General features: G+C 41.6%; 1 protein-coding gene across 5 annotated transcripts in view; it reads left to right on the top strand.

Annotated features, from left to right (window-relative positions):
* The window catches only part of CREB5 (cAMP responsive element binding protein 5), a 386,139-nt gene that overhangs the window by 18,679 nt on the left and 345,361 nt on the right, over window positions 1-22,099 (top strand). The window contains exon 1 of one of the 5 annotated variants that reach the window (XM_074367301.1): window positions 4,967-5,030. The exons of the other annotated variants lie outside the window; for them this stretch is intronic. The gene's annotated coding sequence lies outside the window, so the exon portion shown is untranslated. Of the gene's footprint in view, window positions 1-4,966; window positions 5,031-22,099 lie in introns of those variants that run through there. 5 annotated transcript variants of the gene reach the window in all.

Here is a 22,099-nt window from a genome sequence, read left to right as displayed (position 1 = left end):
AGCCAGCCAATAGCAAAAGCAGTGTGGCAGATGCATTTGGAATGAGGTCCTCGTATCATAGGGATTCCTAGTATTACATTAGTTTCATGTGACAGGACTTACAAGAAATTCATTCAGAAAAACATCCAGTGTAGGAGTCTTTTTGGCATATTCTGTGCATATTTGCTCAAACAAGCAGCAATCATTTTTCGGTTGTGTCATTTATGGCTGGTACCTGTGTGTAGTCCTGAGGCTCTCTTCTAAGCCGGAAGGCACAGAGGCAGCTTGGCAGTGTCATCTGGGATCGTAAAATTAGAGCACATCATTTAAAATAGTGGTCTCGGTAACTTCTCTTTCCTCCAAATTCCCCCTGAAGCTGACCTTGTGAGAAAAATAGCCCAAAGAGGAACAACAGGGCATCTCTTTGTCCTCAAAGGGTAACTTGGAAAGGAAAGTTTCAAAGTTTTGATGCCGGAAATCAGCCAGTCCTAATGCTAAAATCTGCTAGCTGGTGTGTTCCTTTCTGAGTCAAGATGAATTTTAGCTGGTTTGAACAAGAATGGCGAAAAAAATGTCAATTAGATCTAAAGTTCAAGGATTCCCTTACTTGCCCCCTCGTTTTAAATTTTAGAGATAAATGTACTGTTGTCTGATTTAAGAAAAAAAAAAACTCATAGAAAATACAGAAACATATAAAGGAGAAAATTCTAACCAAGGATCATCACTGTTGGTGATTTTGACATGTATCCTTCATATAATCTATGACTTTATCCATCTATATCGCATAGCTATAATTGACAGAGTATTTGCAGTTTTGTGTTTGGATTTGTTTTCTATTTAACATTATTTTGTGATTATTTCCCCAAGGTCATGATTTAGTTTTTGAAAATATGATTTTAATGACTGTATAATCATCTATTTGTCATAATTTACTTAAGCCGCTCTGCTTATTATTAGATGCATGGTCCATTTTGACTTTTTCCTTGGTAATGCGTATTATTTGACAACCCTTTTGGCACATAACTCTTTGTCTACATTTCTCATTTCTCCAAAGGAATTATTCCAACAAGTGGATTTTGATACATTTTATTAAATTGCTTTCAAGCAGTCTGTACCAATTGCCTCATCATCATCAAGGCTGTGCAGAGTGCCTTCAAACTTGACCTCTAACCAGGAAATAGAGAGTCACTAAAAAAGAGATATTTGCCAATTTATTGCTTCAAAATTGTCTTAATTTGCTTTTATTTAATTAAAAGGGATGTTGAACATTATTTCCATTTATTTGCTGGCAGTTTGTCAATTGTCTGTTTATATTTGTGCCTTTTGGTCATTTTTCTCTGAGTATTAATCTTTTGCTTATTGAAATTTACATTTTTAAATATGTCACGAGTATGCACTCTTTATCTTCAAAATTTAGAGGCACAAATAGAGCCATAGTCTTTTATCGTATAAAGAGGCTGAAACAGTTTTTTTGTGGTTTTTAATTCCTGATATAGTGGTTTATATGAGTCTGTAAATGATAAACAGTTTACTTTTAGAATAAGGTCATTTCTGCTTGTTATAGGTTCAGTTACACGAATCTTCCTTATATTTTTCTGTCTGTTTCCTTTATTCCTTCACCTGTAATAAAAACTTTTTAAAGGTCCAGACCTCTATTTATCTCACTTTATTCGACTATACTTTTAGGGGGCAGCTGGCCAAGGAAACCAGAACCTGAAAAGAATCTCACTGAGAACTGAAGGGGGTCAGTAGCTCTAGTGAGTGGAATGGTTGACGAGAGAAAAAAGACAGCTTCTCAGTGATGCCCTGAGCAGAATGGACATCCCGATGCCAGCTCAGAGCGAGCAGGCTTGGTTAGGAGGCTGCGGGGGCTCAGGAATTTCAGGTATCCGACAGCCCACTCTCTTTTCCTGCCCTTGGCCAGAGGCAACTAGTTCATCTCGGCTCCATCTCTGCTTCTCCTTTTATAATGGAGGTAATAACACCTCAAAGGTATGCTCTAATTAATTATGCTTAGCGCCTCTGAAAATATAATTACTAATTATTACAACTATTAGATCATTGATTCTTCATTCCTTTTATGGAATTTCAATCAAATGCCCCAAATTTCAACATCCAGATTCATTTGTTTGCGGAGACTTTGTGCCTAGTACTTTCACAGTTTCCTTATGTTTATTTTACCCCAGGCTGAGTCCTTTAAAATGTAGAAATTTGAAAGTCTGTTGAAGATATTTAGAAATTTTGAAATTCCAAGAAGAAGGAATGCCAAAAAAATTATAAACTTTTATATCGCCGCAGGTCATTGTAACTCACTAATAAAAATAGCTAAATATTTGAGACTGTTGGTTTTTAAGCCGTGTTAACTTCTTTTTCCTTCACTGTGAGCCATATAATTTGGTTGCTGGTAAATAATTATATCTAAGACTTTTACAATTAACCTAGATATTCAATTGCAAAATCTATTCATGTGGGCATAAATAGTTTAACAAAGGACACGTTCTGATCAGTGGCTCTGGCTCTTACTGTGCAGTTTTAAGTTTGAAACTGTGTGTTGACTGATTAAGAATCCTTTTGTTAATTCTGTAAATTCAGAAAATTAATGTGGCTCTGAGTTGAAAAGAGTGAAAAGAGGGTATACTTAGCATTGGTGATTTATTTTTTTCAGTGACATTGTTTGATTTAGTGTGTGAACGTCTTATTTTTCTAATTAGGTCATATGCACCCTAAGAGTAGAGACCGGGTGTTGTAATTCCTCTAAGAGCAGGGGGATTGAATGAATGCTGGAATTATCACCTGGGCTACCTGGCTTTTTTCACCCTGACTCAGACTATAACCAGCTGTGAGTCTTTGGACACTTAGGTAACTGTGTGCTGCCTCAGTTTCCCAACATCTAAATGGGAAAATAATTGCTTCTCTAATTTACAAGGCTGTTGTGAAGTTCAAGAGAAAGGCACTCGGCAGGAGGGAGTGGTTGGTTAAAAGCTTTGTGTGGGCTAGTAAAAATCCTGTGTCGTTTTGTAAGGTTGTTTTATTTCCAGATGTATGATTGTCAGTGGAGATGTGTGTTTTGACCTCTTCCCCTCCATTTTCGCCTGGGAGATTTTGCATACTGATAAGAGCCGGGAGTTGATTTAGCAGAGTTATTATCAGATATTTCCGGCTCTCGCAGCCTCTAGCTTCTGGGCTGGCCCTCCTATGAACGAGGGCCATACAGCCAGCCTCTTAAATTTAAGTGTCAGCTGCATCATCTTCATCAAGCGAAACATCTCAAACATTTATTTTCTTTGCAGAAGGCAAGTTTTAGTGGGGGAGTCAATTTATTTCTGAACCGATCTCATTTACCTGAATGAGGAGCGCATATTTATTTTCAGGGTAAGTGGTGAGGGTGTATAATTCTCGTGTGACAGATGAACCAAACACTCTGCTGTAAATTACATTTGGCTGGAAGAAGATGCTCTGGTATGAAACCACATTTCTGCCTTGCTTACTTGCTCTTCTCGGGTTGGGGCTGAGTGCTGGAAGATTGGTGACTCCTCGATTTACCTAGAAAATGAAAACTCTTCTTTAGAGAAACCAGAAAGGGGTGAGTAATACCATCGATACTTATTTATATGAAAAAGAGGATTTGGGGATGGGACCTGGGTCCAACCTTTCTCTTGCCAGGAGACTAAGAGTGTCACAGAACATGTCTGAGCAGCTTGTGGGATTACAGTTTATTTTCAGAGGCCTTTTGATAACACAATTAAGCCTTTCCCTTTGTTTTATTTTAAAGTTGCCCTTACTGGCTGCATTAACGTGTCATAAAGTGGGAATTTTTTTTTGTTGTTTCTGTGAGCCTTCAGTCTCATAAAAATTAAATGTGTGTATTCCTGTAACCCGATATGCCCTCTCCAGTGAAAATCAATGCCTCGTGCCCTTGCTGCTCAAGCTGCAGAGTCTTATTACGTAACCTGTGTCCGTTGTGTGCATTCGCGCATATGGCCTTTCATCACCCGTGTTTTCTGATGTTTCTGAAACATATCTGAGACCTCAGCCCCACTACAAACAATCTGTTGGCTTGTGTTTAGCCTCCCCGCGTGTTTGCTAGAGAACAGCAGAGGGTGGCTTTTTCTTTTAGTTGTGTTTTTTCTCCCAGTGTTTGCCCTGGGGAGTAGGCACAGAACAGGACTTGTTTATCGCTTGTCTTTGTATGATTTTGGTTGCGGGTACCAAGAACATCTGAAGAGGATGTTCTGGAGGGGTGGCAAATTCAAAACCATCTGATTCCCCTTCAGACTTGAATTATTTTGCCTTTAATATGGCAAGTACAAAGAGTCTGAAACTCGTGATGGCCAATTATTTGCCCATGCTTTGATGCAATTTATCATTTTTCTCTACCAAGTGGAGTTTCTGTTTCAGTTTTCTTCTAGGAAATAATCAAATGTTGAATTTTAGGTTCCAAAGTAGAGGAAGAACTCTGAGATTCTCTCAGGTTCTCCTTGAACTAATCATTGCCTCTGATAAATGGGACTGGCCCAGCCTTTCTCAGCATTTGACCATGCAGTTTAAGGTGATGTTAAACCAAGATGGTGGAATTTGGGGGAACAGGCTGCCTTTATCTTGCTATACAAAAATTCAAAAATGGAATTGTGTACTTTGCTGTTGACGTAATTCAAAGGTTGTATTAGAACAAATGATGAACTATCCCTGATTGTCCTTTCCCCAGTTTTAGGAGGAGAGAGTAAGCATCAGAAGTTCTTTGGTTTGGTACAGTCCAGTCATGATTTTGTCTGATGTCACTGATTCAGTAGGACAGCATCCCCCAGAGAACTCAGCTCTTACTCATAAGGACCCACTTACATGATCCGTAGACAGGATTCTTAGGGGCATGGCTAACTGTTCATGATTAATCAATTAATTTGATTAACGCCTACTATATGCCAGGCACTGTGTTTATTACATTGTTTACTTAGTTGGTATTACATTGTTTTATTTAGTTGGTGTTATCTCCTTTCTGATGAAGAAACTGAAGTTCAGAGAAACTGAAGACTTTACCCAAGATCACATAGCTAGTAAGTGGCAGAACCAGCATTCACTCTCTGTCACGGATACTTCCTTTCCTTGTGCTCCTAACATTGTTCTGTCTACACCTTTTAAAAAGCTTGCCAAGAGAGACCACCGTTCCCTCTTCTTTAGGTAGAGCTATCTCTATGGCGAAAATACCACTGGGGTCTTAATCCCATAGACCTTCCTTCCATCACCTTCTACCAGTACAAGATGCTCTTTAGTTCTGTCACCAAATACATTTTACAAAATCCTAATTTTAAGTGACCATTGATTTCAAGAAGAACAATAAAAGCACTTCTTATTCCACCTAACAACACAAAACTTCAAGTGTAGTTGGTACTATAATCTAACTAAATGGAATTGCAACTGCTGCTATTGGTAGTCTTAATATTAATAATTGTGTTTAAAGTTACAATCCTGTCAACTATAAACGGTGTAGTATCACCCTACTTCTTAAATGTTGTCATTCTGTGATTAACATGTTCAGTATTCTTTATGTGATTGTTTTTGGAATTATAGTCCTAAATCTGTTCTGGAACAGAAAAGAGAATAGACATTTGTGAGATTAGAATCTGATAACATTCAGACTCAGGGTGAATTTACAAACACTGGCATTCATCCCTGCGTGATATTTCCCAGTTATCCAAAAAGGCTTTTATTCAGGAACCATTTGTGGTTGGGATGCATTGTGATGCATCATTTATGCAGTGCCTTAAGTGTTTACTGGGTAGGGTGTGCAGGAGACAAAGCACAAGAATCCTGCCTACAGCCCTTACTGTCTAGAGACACATTTACTGTTCTGTAATAGAATTGCCTCTGAGAGTGGATATTGCTTAACTCATTCATTTCTTGAGAGCTCAAGTTCAGGGTTTCCTTTAACATTCAGATTGCCCTGAACATGCTGATTTGTGTTTTCACTTCCAGTAGATAGTCACACTAAAGGGTACGTTTTGCACCCTGAAAACGGGCAGGAGGTGGGATGGGAAAGAGGGTATAGACTCTACCAGCGAGTTATTGTTAAGGCGATGTTGGGAAGGGAGCTGAGGGTGGATGAGAGATCACTGTATTCCAACTTTACACCATGAAGGGCCTCTTTGTTTTTTCTTACTTCTATATTTGAAAGATTTTTTTTTCTACTTGATAAGTATGAATTAGTTTTCTTTAAAATTAAAGGCATTCGTAATTGTCAATCAGAAACCATGGTAATCATGAGATGACTGTTGGTACCATACTGAATCACAAAGTTTCCAACCAGAAGTAAAGAAAGTTGACATTTTACTTGGCACGTGTGAGCTTTTTAGTGAATCACTAAATGTTTAAATATATGTTACGCTTTTGGAAATACTGAAAATAGAACCAATCTCTGTTATGACTTTCACAGACTGCCTAGGAATCCAGAGACCCCCAAGTGGGGAGCAATTGGATTTAGCAATTGCCATAAATTCCCTTCTACTTCTAACATTCTAACATTCTGTGATTTGTGAACACCATTAAAACTAATAAAATTGACCAGTTGCAAATGTACTCCCAACAGTGAGTTTTGAAATTCAGGTCTGACATTTTGTGGTGTGAGGCAAATTTAGATACTCCCCAGATTTGGAGAGCAGGGTTAGTATGTGGAAATAGCTGTGCTTTGGCTGTACCCCACAGTTTTCCTTGGTAAGCAACCAATCGTAGCGATGTCTACTTTGTCACCCTTGATCACAGACAGTTCTATTTGTGATTAAAAAAATTAACAAAAACAAAAACAAATCAGACCCTTCATATGATGCTTTGTCTCTGCATCTGGAGTGGACCCTACACAACCCTTTAGCCCAGGCCCCACATTGCAGGGAAGAATGATCTGGAAAACCAAAGCTGACTGTATCAAACCTCTGTTGAGTCTCAACTGCCCAGGGGCTAAAATCTAACCTCCTTGGCTTAATGTATAAGATCTTTGATAATATGACTCTAATCTACACCTGATTTTTCTCCACATATAGATTATGAACCTGCTACACTGAATTTTCCATCATACTTGGAACTACCAGACCTTTCATTAACCCTTGCCTTTACATGTGCTATTCTGCTAACTGAATATTTTTTCTGCTCAATTTCTGTTGGATAAATTCCTATATCATCTGGCTAAGGAACAGCACTTATTAGATACCAGGCACTCATTTAATCTTTACAATGAAGTGGCTGCCATTATCAGTACCACTATTAGGAAGAACCTGGCCCAGAGAGGTTAGGTAAACTTCCCAGAGTCACATAGCCAATAACGTGGAGCCAGGATTTGAACCTGTACAGCCTATTACTTCTGGACCTGTACTCTCAACCTCCATGCCACACAGCTCCTCCCTAAGATGCATGTACAAAGTTGAAGGAGTTCTTAAATCCCTCAAATGGGGTAACCTCCTTCCTTCTTAGGATTCCCAGAGTGGTTTCTAAAGTAGCCTTGTAATAGAATTTAGCAAGCTGCATTATTATTTTGGTCTGCCTTTGTGATTTGTGAGTAATTTTGAGTATCATTCAGCTTCATGTGCTCAGGGCCATGCAAAACGCCTGCCACCAGGTAAGCACGTCATAGATTTATTCCTTCAGGGGGAGAATGAATGAGTGAGTGAACAAACACAGAAGCACTAGTCTGTTCTCAGATGGGTCGGGATCATCTTTCCTTCCATGACAGGCTTCTGGGATATCGGTTGAAAAACACTTCCTTCTAGTAGACTTTACCTGTCTCAAGGGTGTAGAACATTCCAACAGGAAAGCTTAGAGCTCTCAGCTGTCATCTTCACGTGACAGTAAATCATTTCCAAATCTTGCAAAGATGCCCACGAATTCTGCTGAGTAGCCATGTAGCCCTCCAGCCCGACAACGTTGATTTATTTAAGTACAGGTTTGGTGCTCTGTGAGGGCTCACCATCTGCTTAAGTTGTGTTTACTTTAAGTACCAGTCAGCGTTTTCCTGACGAGTTATAGAAAAATGGTAGTTCAACTTAATTTTTAAGCGAAGCCTGTTTACGAATAATTTGTTAATTACTAGTTGGTGGATCTCGTTTCCTTAAATTAAGGGTTTCAGTTAATATCACATGCTTGTTGCCAGCTTGCTGGAAGGCGCTGTAGGGGGACCCAGAGTTGCATGGTGTATTGTAGTCCCATTCCTCTATGCCAACCCCTGCCCCGGCTTTTTAATTCATCTTTAGCTAATTTTACAAGCCTGGAGAGTGACCTGATGGTTTACTAGCTTTAGGATTGCACGTTGGAAGCTTAATTTAATAGCCACTTATAAAACTGTTTAGGCAGAAATTGGTTATTAGGCCTTCAATCTGATGGGCTCCCAGAGCCATTTCATCCAGGCTGATAATTCAGAATACAGGAGAGTTGGAGTTAGCACCATTTGGGCTGAAGGTGTTTCATCAACCGCAGACAAGACAGGATCCAAACCTTACTGTGGGGTGGTTTGGAGCCCAGTGATATTTTGGCAAGAAAGAAGATATTTGGCAGCTGGTTGTTGGGGAGGTCCAAGGAGGCTGGCCATGGCTGTTAAAGAAAGCACACTGAGGCTGGGTGAATCTGGATGTGTAATGGTTTTGCAAATGTTTTGGTTTCAGTAAAATCCCAACCATATTTTATCAATGCATTTTCCCCCTTAATTTTCAGACCTTTGTGTATTTCAGGGGAAATTTAGTCCATATGTTTTTGATTCATTTATACTTAACTCATCAAAATGTTGTTTTCTAAGAGTTATTTGATGTTCAAGAAGACTTCAGAGCTTGATTTAAATACCTTCCAATGTTCTTCCCCTTCCTTTTTAAAAATAGAAAGCCATCTACTCTTGGCAAAACCTAAATGCACACACACCAAAAGTTTGCATTTGGTTGAAAGCTCTAAGCCCGTAAGGCTGTTAAGCTGGGCCAAATGCATTCTCCAGCTCCTGGTAATGTGTGAGCTCCGTTACTCAAAAGCACAGAGGGATCTTTACTTTTGATAATCTCTGGTGGTTGTGCACATGGAAAGAGACTCTAAAAAAATAAAATGCCTGCCGTTTGCTAGATCTTTGATCTTAGGAAAGCCACTCAACCTCCCTTAACTTCAGTTTTCCCATCTTTAAAGTTGGGCTATCTTTTTGTCTTGCCTACCTCCCAGAATTATTGAGAGGATTAAAAGAGCTCATAGGAAAATATGTTGGAAAACACAAATCGCTCCACAGAATCATATCTCTTTTTTTGATGTTATGGTTCTTTGAATTGACTAATTGATACTCAACCTTTAGTTAATGTTATGTGCCAGGTACTATCTTAGACATTTTACAAATTTCTATCTTGTTTAATCCTCATAGTATCTGGTAAATAGTAGATACTCTTAATTTCTACATTTCAGAAGATAAAACTCCTCTATGTTATTTACCCAATGTCTTATGGTTTGTGAAAGAGCTAGAATGTAAATCTACCCTTTACGAGTTTAAATTAAGTTGTATAGTATATGGTTGGAGCCATATTAATCACTGTCATGTTGACTCAATAAATATCAGAGTTTATCTTGAGTCGTAACTGAGTCTCTCCATATGGTTAAGATCACTTACATTTTCTATTGCATTGTCTTATTGCATAGAGTGAATGCATATATAATAATATACTATTTGATTCTGGACATATTAAAAGATCACAGATTACATCAGATAGCAGAGAAGCTAATTTTAATTGAATACCTACTTTGGACCAGACACAGCAGAGCTCATTATAGGCTCATCTTCTTTAAACCCAGCAAGTCTGTGAGGTAGAGAATGTTATTGTCAAGAGCCGTGAGTAACTGGAATTTTACCCTACGTGCAAGCTGAAAAACTAGCCTAACAGTTTCATGGATGCTGGCAGAAGTTATGAAACTCCTGGGTCAGAAATAAAGTTATTACTCAGAGTCAGCAGGCAGTAGCAGCTTCGTCTTTGCATCAGTTTCCCTTGTCCCCCATGTCCCACCAGGGTGATGCTGTCTGGCCCAGGTGGATGCTGAGCGCATGGTGAGTTTGTTATGGCTGAGGAACTAACTCCAAGCTTAGAAATCCATCTCTTTTAATACTGTGGTTAGAAACCTTGCCCAACCTTTGCTCCAGAAACAGACATTATTATACTGGACAGAAAGCAAACCTGCCCTCTGCTCCAGATGGACACAGCAAGGGTGTCTTACTGTTCGCTATGCAAACATATTTGGAAAGATACCAGTCATCAGTGCCTCTGCTTCTAAGGCAGACATAATGGTAAGAGACTTATGGGGAACTGTCTCTCAACAGTTACCGTCTCCATTTTACAGACAAGGAATCTGGGCTTACAGGGGTCAAGATCACACAGCTAAACAGTAGAGGATGGTGGCCCAACACAGACTCTAGGCATTAACTTGTCCCCTGACCCACTTAACCCCTCACCTCCTCAGTCATTATCCATCTTGCCTCCCTACCTAATGACCAGTGATATAAAACAGTAATTAACTTAAGATGATAATGACTTTTGGGGGTACATGCTTCTCCTGCCATCAGGTGCTCCCTCTGCAGCTTGACCCAGCCCTGGGTACCCAGATGCAGCAGGTTGGCCTGGGATGTAGGAGTCATATTGGCAGCCCTCTAAGAGAGGTCAGAGATCATACTGAGCAGCATGTGGAAGACTGTAGTGCCAGGTGATTGGAAAGTTAGGTTAAATGTGAATAATTTTGTTATGGAAAATCTAGTTTGAGGATTTGAGAATAATTTGGTCTCTGTACAAAATTCAGAAGGTTCTTTTTCCCTCTTACTCTCACCACCAGTTAATCAGCATTATTTTGTGTTTGTGTAATGATGCCATGAAATGAATGAAAGGCTTTGGTAGTGGCCTTGCTAGCCTGTGGGATTCCTCTTGCCATGTGCCTGAATTAATCTGTCAGGAAATATTAAGTGATTATGAAGTTGGAATCTAGGGAGAAGAAAAAAGTCTTGGCAACCACATGACAGAAGCATCCTTCCCATGGAGGGCTCTTCCACCTGAAAGGCGGGCCTCCTGGGCTGTAACTTCTCTCCTCTCTTAGCACAGGCTCCCCAGAGAGAGCTAGTTTGCCAGTTTTCCCAGGAAAATAATAGAGGTGGACATGGAATAGTGAAGAGGGCTGGTATCTAGCTTCAAACTGTGGTGAAGAAACAAAGTGAAACTTAACTGATCGACCATTTCCCCTTTCAAACAAGAGACTTCAGGGGAAACATGCTTCCACTGGCATCTCTCCTTCAGAGGGGAGACTGTGTCTTAAAAAAATGAAAGAAAGAAGGCTGTTTTGATGCTCGTTTCGCCCCCGTGCGCATGGGTTAGCATAACACAGTGAGAAATTCTCTCCCGCTGTCCTAGTCCTCAGCACCTGAAGCTATTGGCCCATTTCCTGAGCTTATTTCAATTCCCTTTTGATGCCAGGGAAAATCTAATTAGTGAAGAATTTGAAGTAAAGAATTTGAGAGAGAACTCTGCTACCCCAAAACCTCAGCGGCATTGGGCCATGACTCTTCCTTGTGAAGCCACCACTGTCAAGGGTGTCTTCCTAATCCCAAATGGTAAGAAAGAAAGCTTATACATAGACTTTCTGTGATGGAGCCAGGCCTCCCTCAGAGCAGATGATTCTAGAGCCACTTACCTTGCCAAAGGATGCTCTCTTCAGACAGCCTCTGTCCATCTGGTTCTAGACTAGGCTTGCAGAAAGAGGAAATTACTTTGTGCACTTCAACAGCGAAGTCAGGAAGGGGAAGAAAATAAGAATCTTTGGAACTGGGTTTTATTTAAGAATGAAAATGGACCTCAGGGGCTGATATTCTCTGAATATACTTGCCAGGGTGAGGAGGGAGTGTTTGTTGCTTTGCCCTGAATATCTGAGGCCTGTTCATGATAGTGGCAAAGCAGCCTCTACAAACAAAACCCAACAAAAACATGTGACATGTTACTTTCCTCATTACTTGGTCCTGCTCGTTTTTCCTGAGGAAGCTCTTAGAGCAACCAGGGTGCCTTTTCTTGCAGGGACCACGCAAGACATCCCTGAACACATGTGGCTCCAAAGGAACCTTCAGTGCAGACCGTCTTCCCCTCCTGCTCTGTTCCTTTTCGTGGTTCCACTCACAGTTTCCTTGTTGTTGTTTTCGGTTGATCTGTTTGTTTTGGGCCCCCCACCCCCACATCCCCAGCTCCAAGAAGCTGTACACACACTGGAGCATTTGGGGCTGACTTGGCAAGAGAATGTGACTGCTGGCAGCTTCCAAAATGTGACACCAGTGAAAATATGAACCAAATGTTCCTTGTATGCTGGGGTGTGAAGTCTTTATCACGCCTCTCTCTGAGAGCAGAGAGCATGAGAGAACTAGACAGTTTTGGGTCTTGGTCCAGGCTCTGTCTCTTAAAAGCTGGGTGACATCTCTGAACCCAATTCTTCATAGTAAAATAGCAGTCGTCTTACATGCTTCTTAAGTGCACCCCTGGGGTTCAACAAAGTCCTTTATTGAATGCCTACTATGTGCCAGATAATGTGTGCTCAAGTAGCTCCTCTACTGAAGCATGAGCACCTCAAAGGCTAAGCCATTTCTTATCCCCACTGGGCTGGACAAGTAGAGTCTGAAAGACTGGGCTTGGATCTTGACTCTGTCCCTTGCTAGCTCTGTGACCTTGGGCAAGTTACTCACCTCTCACCTGGAAAGTGGTCATCATAACAGCACTTACCTCATAGAGTTCTTGTGAGAACTAAATAGACTATTACAGCAAGGGGATGGTATAGCTCAGGCAGGGTAGAGTGCATGCTCAGCATGCAGGGGTCCTGGGTTCAATCCCCAGTTCCTCCATCAAATAAATAAATAAATAAATAAATAAATAAATAAATAAATAAATAAATAAACAAACCAAATTTCCTCCCCCCCAAAATAAAAACATAAAAATACTAAGTAAATAGGCTTTCACATTACATGAAGCCTAGGGCATGGAAGGCACTCCCTGAATGTCAGCAATGATTGTTACTGGACTTATAAGCCTAGTGCCTGTCGTGTATTTTTGAAATATGGTAAATGTGAGTTCCATTTTCCAGAATCTTCTTCAACCAGTCTTCCCTTTCTCATCTGGCAGGTTATGGTGGTGTGTTTCATTGGGGCTGATCCCAAGAAAGGAAGATAAGGTTTTCCCAAAGGGAATTTAACTCTAAAGGTTCCCTTCATATGTGCTTGTTCTTTTAATTGCTACGAACCTACAAAGGGACCAAATGTGGACCAGCTCAGTGTCTTAGGGGGTTTGTCTCCTTAATGTAACCATTTGCTTCTAGTGAGCCCAGCCTCAAGAATCCTTAGCCATGTGTGTGGTGGAGGGAAAGCAGTGCCAGAGAATGTTCCCCCAGCCTGTCTCTGGAACATGGACCCCACACATGTACCTGTTCAAAGAGGAGAGTGGGTGGTTGTGTGTGTTTGTGTTGGGGTTGGGTGGGTGGGCAGTGGGTTCACAGCTAGGAAAGCTGGATAAAGAAGTTGATGACTCAAGGGTCTTTTATTTTCCCTGGTATTTCCAAAAGGTGGCTTCTGATTACACAACTGTCCCACATTCCTCGCCAACCTCAGGTACACCTCAGGCCTTCTCTTCTTCCCATTGGCTTCTTCCTTTGACTTGGAGCAAATATTTATAAAGATTGGAATTTATTAAGAAAGAGACAAGAAGCAGGAAGAAACCACTTCAGTGAGTGAACTTTTTTGAGGGGGGCATTTCTGTGTGGTTTCATTTTTATTGCATCTAATCTTTTTTTTTTTTCTTTTTTGGATCTTAATTAACTGTTGGACCCCTCAGAGTTCGTTTGACTCTGACCAGACCCCTGACCCCAAGACCCTTCATTCTGCAGACACACTTCCTTTCTGGACTCAGGAACCCTCAGTGTTAGTGATACGGAGCTGGTGAGTTTAGCTGTGGGATTTTGCCACCATCTCCATGTGTCCCCTGGAGGACTTTTCAGATATTGAAGCTGGCCTTTAACCTCCTAAATTCTTTGGATGGCTTGAGTGGTTGCCATTTGTGACTTCCAGAACATGCCAGCCCTGAGTCTTTTTGTCCCTGGGGGGTTGACAGATCCATCTCAGGGGGGAATTGGTAAACCAGTAGGGTTTTTCACTGCATTTACACTCAAATCCTGAACATATAAACCAAACAGAAACCCAACAAACATGTGAAGTGATACTTTCAAGTTTACTTGGTTCTATTAGCAGGATTTGAATGCAGGTCCAGTTACATGGGCCCTGTGAGTGGGCAGCATTCCAGATGATTCAGTCTAACCTTTTCACTTTACAAATGTAGAAACTGAAGCCTGGAGGCCTTAGATAACTTACTTCTGGTCACAGTGCTGAGAGCAGAGCCACAGCTAGGGCTCAGGCCCTGTGATTCCTTCTTTGGGTGCTTTCTCTTCTTCACTCACACATCTTGACTGAGGTAGAATCTCTGGCTTCTCAACCAATTCTTAACCATTCGCCAAAGCCTCTTACCTTTTTTTTTTTTTTTAATGGCATTTTCCTGCCCTTCCTGTTGGCAAAATTTCTGCTCCTTCTCCTCTTCCTTGTCCTGTGGGCCCATGGAAGCAAAGTCAGTCACGTGCAAAAGAACTTCAGTTAAAAAAAACCCATCATTTCCCCTGGCCACCCACCAGAGATAATTTTTTCTAACTGGTTCTGTTTTTGTCTATTCTGGAAGTGCCTGCCAAACTCTAAATAATAAACTCATATCTGTGTTTCTTTCTTTATCATATTTTTAGAGCGTCTATTGTTTGAAAATGGGGATTGAGCTCGGTTGTCCTGCTTCTGCCCTACCCCTTGTCTTCTCTGTGCTCTGTTATCACTTTTACTCCTTCTCTGGTCAGCTGTGCCTTTAAAGGATAGTTTACACCTTCACTTTGTGTTCTGTCATCTTGCAATCAGTTTCCTAAGGTGGAGCTCTGAGTCTCCTGAGTACCCACCCCTTACCCTGCTCCCTTCCACACTCCACCTTTTGTCAGCTCTGTCATGACTTTCACCTTGTTCAGGTGATTTACCTTTCCATTCTGTCTTACAGCCACAGCCATGCCTTCAGTGCTTTGGTCAACTCTGAAAGTTGAAAACCAATGGATAGCATTTAAACATTGAGATGATGCAATTTTTGTTTGTTGCTTGGCCAAAAAATGTCTTAGAATTTTCTCTAGGGGACTTTATGTCATAACTCAAGGGCCTATCAAAGAGGAACATTCCTAATATCAAGGTCATGATTGGCTTTTTTATGTTTCATTGGTTGCTTAAAATCATTTGACCAAGGTTGATAATTCTGTCAGTTTCTCCTAAGAAGTTCCCTGTAAGCCTTTCCATGAACTTTTCCCCTACTTTTTTCTCCTGGCTTCCTCCCATATTTCACTCTACAGTGAAATAGAGTCAAATACTGATGAATTTTCTTAGATTTAGAAACTGTCAGAATATGAGGTTGTAATCTGTGAGGTGTGCTCAGTCAATAATGAGATTGAGTCTTTGGTCTTCTTCTGGACAACTGGAATGAAATCATAGTGCACTATAATAATAAGAGAAGCTGTTATTTTGGAGAATCAATTGATATTGCTGATGAGTTTAATTTTCTTTGTCTATTTATTTAATTTTTTTTCCCAAAGGAGGATGTCAGTATAATAGATGCTGTTTGTTTGATGGATCCTGTTGTGACTGATAATAATGATTCTGATGCTTTTTGTTGGACCAAGATAATAAAAATCCCAAGGGTATTTATAATATGCCTAACTGGGTTTTAAATCAATTAGTGGGTATCTGAGGGCTTTATATAATGTGTCACTAGAAACAGCTACTTAAGGAAGAGCCTGGAAAATCTCGAAAATTATCTCAGTTCAAAACTGTGATACCTGCTGTTCTAAACTATCATTCTGAAGCTTGATTTGTATATTATATGAAATATTGAAATAGATAATTTACCAAGCTTGCAATTTCTCATGCTGAAGAAAATATGCAATTAGGAAACACCCAACATAGATTTAGAAAAGAGTATTTGCAGCAACTCAAATGGTTGATCTTAAACCGTAATTTCCCCCAGATAATAGATTACCACAGGAGCTGAATATGCTTGGCCAGATGCTTCACCTTGTCCTGGCTTTGTATCCCCTTCTCTCTCTGTGGCTCTTGGATGGGGGTAGCAGGAGATGAAAACTGGCTCTCTAGACTTGTCTCAAGTCTTGGCAAAATCTTGAAAATGGGTTATAAAATATGTTCTCTGCAATTCCTAAGTCCTTTTGAAACAGTAATTTTCTTTTTGATATGATGGGATGTTTGGCGTTATTGACGATGAAGTAGGTTCATGTCCCTAAGGGATTATAAACCTGGGAGCAGGGGAGCCATCACTATGTGGTGAGCATCCACCATTTATAGGACTATAAGGAATCCCAGATCTGGAAAGCAGAACCAAACTCTTTCTTTGTGTCTCCAGTCAAGGTGATTTGGGCCAAAAAAAAGGGTCTTCTTCTGACGTGTCTCACAAGTATTCCAGCACTAGCTGTAGTCTGGAAAACCAAAGGAGTGGTTGTAGGGTGCATAAGGGGACCAGAAGTAAGACTACAATTGGGAGGGCCAATCCCTGGTAGGGATTCCCTCTCCCAAGCGAAATATCATGATTGGAAAGTAGCTAGTCTGTATTGTGGCTGGCATCTAACATTCCTCAGTTGACAACAGCTGTATTGGGCTTTCTGTAGGCCTTTCTGTGGTTTGGGCATAACAAGTAGGGCTCAGGCTGTTCTGGTCTTTCACAACTGATCTAGATTCCATCCTGGGATGCTACTCTGTCCTTTTGCCAAATGTTTGTGTGTGTTTATGTGTTTGTGTATGTGTGTGTGAGTATTTCCCTCCCCTGGAAAATTAGCCTTAGGTGAAGCTGGTTATGGGGCCATACCTTAAAAAGAGAGGGATCTGAATCTACCTAGAGGTTGTATGGTGTGTGTGTGTGTGTGTGCTGTGGATATACAGTGAGGTGGGGCAAGAATGATCAAGGTTGTTTGTACACAGAAGTATGGCACTCCTACCAGAGCATCCCTATTTGAGTACCACTCTCTAGAGAGTATTGTTAACCTGGTCTTTCTCTCATGGGTCCTGGGAACTTGAATGTAAACACTGGTTGGGTTTATATACAGCACAGTTGGCTTAAAGCTGAAGGTTTTTGTAAAGATCCCTGAACTCACATTCTTGACTAACTTCCATAGGGTTTCCCATACAGATCATGTATTTTAAAGTGTACACGTGTATAACATACACACATTTACAGCAATTGCAAGTTGTGTGTAGGTGTCAGTGCTGCATGTTCTGGCATGAGCTGCCAGCTCCTCTTGACAAGGAAATAGTTTCCTGCCCCCTGCCCCCTGCTTTTCCTGCATCATCTGTCTGTCTATCTGTGAGCCACTCCAGCCCATCTTGGACTGGTGGTTTCTTTCTGTCATGGATGTTAGCTTAACTGCATAATCTCAGCTCTTTGCCTGCAGTTATTCAAAGTGATGTTTCCCCATTTCCATGTCTTTGTTATCTCTAGCCCCATCAGATAAAATGATTCCTCTTTATGACAGATATTTTGTAATCAACTGTTGTAATCTTGCAGTGAATCTTATAGATAAAAAAACCTATCCTAGACACATGATTACCAAACATGCCCTAAATATAGTATAATAAAGAAATAAAAGAAATGTAATTTCAATAAAATAACATGTATTTAGATCAGTCAAGGTCCTGATAGGAAAGAGTGCAATAGAAAAGAACTTTCTTTTTTTTAACTGAAAAGACTTGAATGAACATGGGGTTTAGGATTAAGGGAACCAACAAAAGATAGTAAGGGACCCAAAGACTAGGGGAGGCTGGAAGCTCTTACCACCCTTAGGCTGTGAAAGCTGGAGCTGGAGAATGGGAGGCAGCCTACCCACAACCTTAGGGTTAGGAAGGAGGGAGGCGGGGTGTGAATACCCCAGCTGCTCTTCCTCTCTCACTTTGGGATCTCCTGCCACTGCCTCTCATGGCTGAATGCTAGAAGCCAGAGGGTAAGAGAGCCTGGGCAATGCAGTCACCAGAGCTCAGCCTTTTGAAGCAGAAAGAACAGAGAAAGGCAGAGAATGGATCAAGGTGGGGTGGGCAAATGGAGAAACCAGTACGGTATTTCAGTATGCACACGCTAGGTGCCGCTACACTAGAGGACTTAATGAAGTGTCAAGTCCTCGCACCTTGGTCTTAAGATTTCCCCAGGAATACGGGAACGTGACAAATGTATTGCCTTACGTTGGCAACTCTGATGTTGTCAAATGTGAACAACTTTGGGTTAAGCTCCAAATTAAGCCAAATACAACATTCTCTTTCCAGGTTGCCTTTCTAAAAAACTTGAGCAAATATTAAAATCATGCAAAAATACCTTTTGTTTATACATATAAAATGGAGTTTGTTTCTCATATAATTTTAAGTTTATTTTTCTTCCGCTTGAATGGCATTTGAGTTGGTTGTGGGGTTCAAGTATCTGTTCAGCAGCAGTGTCTTGTCTACTGCAGAACATTTGGCATCCCTGATCCCTACCACTAAGTAAATACCCATAGCACCCCTCCAATCATGGTCAAAAAACAAAGTGAAGCACCCAACAATTTTCAAAACGCCCTCAGGGTAGGGCCTGTCCTGCCTGCTACCAACCGCTGCTCTAGCTTGTCCTGGTGCCATTCACTATGTCGGCACCGATGGAGTTGCTGAAAGGGCAAGTTTTCCCCCATGCACCTGGGGAAAGACAGGAGAAAATCTCTGTAAATTAAAATGCTGCCTTCTTCACCTGGCTGGGTTGAGAGGGGTTTTGTAAACCTTTTTCCTGGGAGAGGATACAGTCCAGGCTAGTTATCACCTGAAAGAGACTCTCCTCCGATTCTTATTCCTGGGCACTTCCTCATCGCTTCTCTCCTAATGTGTTCTGCCCAGCACACCCTCCCCCGCCAGAGCTGTGTATCTGTAGCTAAAGTGGTCCAGCTGTGGCTTTCTGGGACATCAGATCAGCCTGAAGGTGGGCTCCCGAGGCACCTGTGATGACAGGTGCCAGCATCTGAGTCCCACTGCTCTGCCGTCTATCAGCATTTCTCAGTCTTCTCCCAGGCTTTCTCTCCTCCAGTTTCCCTCCTCATGTGTGCTGGCCATGCTGCCTCCCACTGCCACTGCACAGCATCTGCGGATACCACACCTCCACGTGAACTTAATAAGCTGGGCCAGTTTATGTCCTGATAGGTCTGTTCAGTCTACCTGTACCTCCACTCTCCCCTTCTTACGGTGACACTTACTTGTCAGTGTCTGTGTCTCAGGGCCCCAAATCCCACTGGCGTGAATATTATTCCTAGGGTATGCTATTAAGCATATAGAATTCCTCTCGAGAGGACTGAGATGCCAGTATGTCAATGCTGTTTTATAGTTTTAAAGAACTGGTATGCCCTCTCAACAGTCTCCTCATCACTTGGAGGACTGGCCTATTGTAATGGAATGTGTTTAACATAGGGCTGGTCAGCCATGGAGGAGGGTTGTGTGTACTGGTACCCACTTCCACATCCCTTTCTGTCGTGGATGCTGAAGGGATGACCTTATAGCAACTTCAGCACACCCACCTCACTTATCCGCAAATGAGGCTTCCCTGTAATTGTGCAGTGGCATCTGACTGCCCCCTAGACATTAAGACAGTACTTCTCCCACCTTCAGTTCTTTTAGTCAGCTGATGAAGAGAAGCTTTAAACATAGCATTTGGCAGAAGTGGGGTGGGAGGTAGAGCTGCACGTGAAGCCTGTTCAAGTTGTCCATTACATGCGTTGAGGCATTCAAATTGTTCACTTATTAGTAGGCACATGTCAATCCCCAGACATATTTTGCAGTGTGCACTATGTGGAACGCTCTGGGCTAAACGCCACAGAGCTACAGAGATGGACAAGACTGATAGAGAGCGCTAACTGTCTGCGGAGGAATCAGGCAAGCAAACAGAGCAGTGCAGTATGATTTGGGAGTAGCAAAGGGGGCAGAAGGGGTAGACATTTTTTTGGGGTGGCATTTGAATCAAGTCTCGAAGGTAGTACAAAATTTTAATAAACAAAGAAGGGAGAGAGGGTGCCGCTGACTTAGCAGGAGAAAAATGCTGTTTGTAAATTAAATGCCAAAATTGTGTGGTTGGCCCGGGTAGTGGCAAGAGATTCAGGATGGCAGGTATGTAGGATTTATGCAGCTCTCAGCCTGGCAGGGAATAAAAGTTGGGGATAGACACCAGAACTCCTTGACCCACCTGCTAAGGAGCGTAGATTGCACTTTGGGGCTTTGATGCTTTAGATGGGCATTGAGGAGAGGGCACACACAGTAAAACCCAGATTCTAGGAAGACCGCCCTGGGGTAGTGGGGAGGAGGGATTAAAGAGGGAAGAAAGCAGGGAGGAGATGGTTAATAGGCTACTTAATAGCTCTGGCCAAAAGGGAATGGGCCAAAGGTCTGCATGTGTTTGTATCTAACTAACCTTATGGAAGTTAGTTAGATACAGGTGGAGTGTTGCATGCATTTTACTTCTTGGTAATGTTGGAGGAATGACTGATATCTTTGTTTCTTCTCTTACTATGTAAGAAGTGTTACTGCTCTGGTCAACTTTTAACCTCTCCATCTCACCGCAGCCAGACCACAGAGGGGATGCTCACATTTTTTCCTGTGCTCTCACTGGTGTTGGGAAGAGAGTGTGATATAATATGTTAGTGTGAAGTCATAAATGGAATTCAGATTATTCTTAGACAGGCTACTGACTTCATGTTCCCAGGCAATAGCTAGAGTTTACATCCTCATCTTGAGGGGAAAAAATGTTCCCTCTGAAGCATGTGCTAAAGAGAAAGGCTGAGAGGATTGATTTTTTTTTTCCCCAAAGAATCCATAAATATTTACATAAGTGCAAGTTACAAATCTGTGGCTTGGAGATTATTGAATTTCACTGCTTTTACACTCACAGCATATAAATTTCCAGCAGGCATTTGCTGGTTGTGAATGCTCAGTCTTTGGAGAATTGTCTCTTAGTTTGTTTCCTTTGCACTTGGAAAACAAATCTCTCATGTGCTGTTTTTAATGCTCCCACTTATGGGTATGGATTGGTCACTGGCAGCCATGGTCCTTGGCTGAGGGGGCTTCATTGTGATGGACTGCCTGCTTATGGGGACACTATACCCCTAGCCAAGATGCAGCTTTTAAAGACCCTTTGGGTAACACAGTGATTGTCTCTAGAAGAGAGCCCTAGGTGGTGGTGTACTTCCAAAGTCTTTGTGGAGTCTTAGGTAAATGGAAAAAACCTCTAACGATTATGTCCCTTTAGGAGAGACACAGGTTAGCAGGTCTTTCTTAAGCATGGGCGTTGGATCTGCCGTTTTGTACATGGACAGATCTCAGCAATTTTATTCTTGGCCTCTCTTTACAGAACTGGGCCTGGAGCACGCTCTCTTCATTTGGCTGGTCAGAACAATCACTGCCCAGTAAAGCTTTTCACTAAGATTCCGAATTTTACGATTGCTAGATTTTTGGACTGTCCCCCTAATCTCAGGGATCTAAGTGTCTGTATGCTGAATAGCACATGTCTTTGATATTCAAGGGACAAGGTCCTTTCCTGTGCCCTGCCTGCGGCAGGCAGTTAATACACATTTGTGGAATCCGGGAGTAGTTGACCTGAAAGTATGTCCTATCTGTCTTCTTTCAAAATAATTATAACATTTGTTTTAAAATTTGAGAAGGTGCTACACAAAAAATAAACAAAAAGAATTTAAAATTCCGGCCAGTGGACCATGCCAGGGAGTTGGCTTTTATGTTGATGTGCTTGGGCATATTAGATACATGCAGAGAAACTTAAGTCTGTAGAAGATTGGCTTTCAGATTAGCTTTCAGAGAAAGGAAGGAGCCATTTTTGTCTTGTCTGGGGATTCAGCTGGGTACAGCTCGGTCACTTACGACAGTGGGATTGGTGGTGGGTGGGCTTAGCACTCGGTGTACCCCCTGACTCAGAGCAGAATCTCTGGCCAGCCTGACTGAGCGAAGGTTTGGCCCAGGGTCCGTGGCAGTAACTGA

Source organism: Camelus bactrianus, chromosome 7 (assembly GCF_048773025.1).
Source record: "Camelus bactrianus isolate YW-2024 breed Bactrian camel chromosome 7, ASM4877302v1, whole genome shotgun sequence".
Lineage (NCBI taxonomy): Eukaryota > Metazoa > Chordata > Mammalia > Artiodactyla > Camelidae > Camelus > Camelus bactrianus.
The sequence above is the reverse complement of the archived record's forward strand: the minus strand, read 5'-3'. Positions and strand labels throughout refer to the sequence as shown.